Source organism: Necator americanus, assembly GCF_031761385.1.
Source record: "Necator americanus strain Aroian chromosome Unknown Necator_2022.05.29.01.07, whole genome shotgun sequence".
In the NCBI taxonomy this organism is placed as follows: domain Eukaryota; kingdom Metazoa; phylum Nematoda; class Chromadorea; order Rhabditida; family Ancylostomatidae; genus Necator; species Necator americanus.
Genome location: NW_026986548.1, coordinates 326,809 through 331,418, shown reverse-complemented (window position 1 = coordinate 331,418; position 4,610 = coordinate 326,809).

Below are 4,610 nucleotides of genomic sequence, written 5' to 3'. Positions count from 1 at the left end.
CTACGCGATAGGTTAGAACACTCCTCTATGCACACGTTCCGGACCTCTTAGCAGCCTATTCGTTGGTTTTACTTGAATAAGCTGGTGAGAAGACATAAGTGATCTTCGATCGCTACGCAGCTGTATGCGACGAGTGCGCAAGGGCGGAGCGTTGCAACTGAAATCGCCTTGAAAAACGCCGTCATCCACGCTGTTTCAGACGATGATCAAGGAAAGATGAGCGGAACCACCCCTGACTAGGTCTCACTGACCCAATTGTACTTGCATAATTACCAGTTGGAGAGCAGTTAGAGGACTCCATTTTACATCCGCTGCGGTGATTCTGAATTGATACCAAGGCATTCCAGTACTTGCAATAAGACGCTTCATGGTCTTGCACAAATCCATCACGGGCTTCATGTTTTCGACTCGACCGCGCCATCTAATACCGTTCGGTTTTAGTAAAATTTAGTCGAACCCTCACGATATGATGTACACTATATATTTCTCTTTTTCCTAATTCTTTACAGTTGAGATCTGGGGAGAACAAACATTATCATTTCAAATATTATTGAACTGACGTTGGGGGCGTCCCGTTGCTGATGGATGGGGCCACAAAGGAATAATAGGCACAGTCCCAAAAACTAACATCTCGTAACACATTATAAGACGACACGGCTTGCGGTGGAACTGCGTAAGCCGCTGCGGACGAGGTGACAATATTGCTGAATTCAACAGCCTGATTAGGGCTAGTGAGGGTCCCACAGCGTGACCGATCGCTTGACGGGTACGTACTACGAAATTGGCTCTCTCCACGAAAAGGTATGGTTAGGGATGTAGGTCACGATCATTTCGTATGAGCGCCGTCGTGCTTAATTCTCAGTAATTGTGCTGAAAAACGGTGTAGGCATCGGCCCTGTCGATCGGATTTTCCTACGAAGCACCTTACAACGCAACAGCATCACAAACTTCTGGTAGCAAGCGAACCGAAAGCAATGAGCTCCTCTTAGCAGACCATTCAAGTGAAAACTATGAATAAGCTGAACAATGAACAATGTTGAGGAACTGACGTGTATTCGAAGATTGTGCGTTAGGAGTCTCGCAGGAAGATTCGATTGACAAGACCGTTTTCCACGCAGGGAGGATTTGAGCGTGATCGCGTACGACTGGTCTACAGTAACCTCACCTTGTGGAGAGAATTTCGTGGTATGCTGCCTCTAATCCCACCCTAAGCCAAGTAGCTTCGACCCTGCTGTATGGTTTTAGTGCTACATTGAGACCACGCCACTTCTATTCCTAACATTTGTTCTCGATGATATCCAGGAACAAATGTTACAATTACGCTTCACTACATACTCATCCAGCTGCTAATATGGCAATGCGAATTCCAAAAAAAAAGGATTTGTTCTCGACTACATGCAGTTCTGTGGGGAAAAATTAAACACGCGGGTATCAAATGGTACTGAGATTTATTATTTTCACTACAGAAAAGTCTTTTCTGAAACTAGACACATATACTTCCACGGAGTTGGTCTTACAAATTTCTGGTCATTGTAAAAAGTTGCAAGTTGCAAGCAATCAGAAAGACGAAGCACAACTGCAATGGAAACCAGTCAAAACCAAGTATTTTTCTCAAAATCCCAGTCTGCTGCTATAGAATTTGATCCTATGGTAATTATTGTTCTGGAAACCTTCTCCAGAGAATATATGACGTAATAGACAGAATAAAGGCAATCCTGCCAAATTCCAAGCCCAAACACAGGCATGCGTCCGCCGGTTGAAAGTTTGATTCTTTGAACGCCCATCTGAAGTAGTCTATGTTATGTTCATGTATGCTTTCATGGTCGTGTCAAAATCTGAAATCTGGTGCAGCCGCGTAAGCGGCTGCGCTAGTAGCGGCGCAGTGTAGAGGGTGGTTGAGTTCGAGATAAGGCGCTCGCACTCAATCCTGCAGATCACGTGAAGCTAGCGATGGCTGCTGCACCGACTTTGATGTCGTTCTGATCCGAATATACATTTAACAGCAAAGCAAAAAAAGGTGCTTTCTAGAAGCAATCGCGAGAAAACAAAAGTATCTTAAACAACGGACTTCTATTTTGCTATGGTGCTCGTATATTCGCTGTAGGTGTACTGAAATAAAGAATGTGGGAATAAAAGTGACAGGACAAATCTATTCAATGCTCCAAATAAAGGCCGATTGTGCTCTGCAGACAGTTGTGTGAAAGCGGTAACGGGAACTTCCATTTCCTCATTATTTGTATCCTAGTTTTGTAATCCACGAGATCTAGATGCAAAAGAGAAATTCCTGAAAAGATGTCTGGCCATTGCTAATATTTAGTTCTTTTCATCATCGATCAAGAATCGGTTAACAAGATTTTGTGTAAGTTATCCATTCAGCTGGCTTTGAAGCTGGACAGTTTCTGCTTGCAGAGAAAACGAGCAACACTGGAGATTCTAGCGCTGAGATTTCAAAGGAAGAAATTTTTCCGCTTTGCAAAATGGCAGGAAACAAGTGCAAATTCAAAGGAAATAAGTAAATATTACTGCAAACCGGTCAATCGTTGTAACCTCCAAAAAAAACTTGCACCTGCCCCAAAATGATGACAATTTGATGGCAGCGACTGGACTTTGCATTCGACCAGTGTTCATTCGCCCAAAAGGACCATCATGGAAAAGTAATGTCTCGAGCCCCCAATTCGTACTTCGAACTCTAGAACTAGAGATGAAGGTAGGATCAAATTCTATAGCAGCAGACTGGGATTTTGAGAAAAATACTTGGTTTTGACTGGTTTCCATTGCAGTTGTGCTTCGTCTTTCTGATTGCTTGCAACTTGCAACTTTTTACAATGACCAGAAATTTGTAAGACCAACTCCGTGGAAGTATATGTGTCTAGTTTCAGAAAAGACTTTTCTGTAGTGAAAATAATAAATCTCAGTACCATTTGATACCCGCGTGTTTAATTTTTCCCCACAGAACTGCATGTAGTCGAGAACAAATCCTTTTTTTTTTTGGAATTCGCATTGCACCATATCAGCAGTTAGATGAGTATGTAGTGAAGCGTAATTGTAACATTTGTTCCTGGATATCATCGAGAACAAATGTTAGGAATAGAAGTGGCGTGGTCTCAATGTAGCACTAAAACCATACAGCAGGGTCGAAGCTACTTGGCTTAGGGTGGGATTAGAGGCAGCATACCACGAAATTCTCTCCACAAGGTGAGGTTACTGTAGACCAGTCGTACGCGATCACGCTCAAATCCTCCCTGCGTGGAAAACGGTCTTGTCAATCGAATCTTCCTGCGAGACTCCTAACGCACAATCTTCGAATACACGTCAGTTCCTCAACATTGTTCATTGTTCAGCTTATTCATAGTTTTCACTTGAATGGTCTGCTAAGAGGAGCTCATTGCTTTCGGTTCGCTTGCTACCAGAAGTTTGTGATGCTGTTGCGTTGTAAGGTGCTTCGTAGGAAAATCCGATCGACAGGGCCGATGCCTACACCGTTTTTCAGCACAATTACTGAGAATTAAGCACGACGGCGCTCATACGAAATGATCGTGACCTACATCCCTAACCATACCTTTTCGTGGAGAGAGCCAATTTCGTAGTACGTACCCGTCAAGCGATCGGTCACGCTGTGGGACCCTCACTAGCCCTAATCAGGCTGTTGAATTCAGCAATATTGTCACCTCGTCCGCAGCGGCTTACGCAGTTCCACCGCAAGCCGTGTCGTCTTATAATGTGTTACGAGATGTTAGTTTTTGGGACTGTGCCTATTATTCCTTTGTGGCCCCATCCATCAGCAACGGGACGCCCCCAACGTCAGTTCAATAATATTTGAAATGATAATGTTTGTTCTCCCCAGATCTCAACTGTAAAGAATTAGGAAGGCCGTTTCCTACGACGATCTAGAAGAGATGAGCGCAACTACCTCTGGTCCCGTGTCTCATCTCTGACTTTTCTCGCGGATTCCCTCGCCACGGTGTATTCGTTGTGTGCTGTCTTTAAAGCCTTGTGCAATTCGAAGCGGCAGGATTGAGCTGGTGGTAGCGAGCGACTCGGACTGCAGTAATGATTAGTATGATTGGAGCCAACAAAAGTCCTTCGATCACTCGAGGTGGGACCTTCGACCGCAGCTGCTTACGCAATTGCGCCAAGCTTCAGGCCGCTTTGACGTGACTTTACCTGACAAAATTAAAATTAAGTCAGACCTATTTTGTGTTCCTAAATCAATCAAACATTTATTTAAACAGCAAAACCAAATCTATGGAAATATAGAATGCCGACGTCAAAGCAGACATTTAAGGCAGTAGTTAGAGTGGTTGAATGTGATGACGTCATCTCCAAAAGTAAATATTTACATAGCTGGCCTAAGCTAGATTAATGACAATAATTAATTGCTCGTAAATCAACACAGAACATAGACTAGATAATCTTCCCTAATTAAAGGCGAGACAGTTTTTATGTTGCTGACGAAGAGGGGAAGAGAAAGAATCAAATCAATTAACTATGCTTTAGTTGACACTTAGCAGAACTGCCCTGCTTCTCGGGCTTGTACGAGATTAATCGATATATTGCGGGAAAAAAACGGATTCAGGAAAGCTTCGGGTGTTCTTCGTAGCAAACGCGGT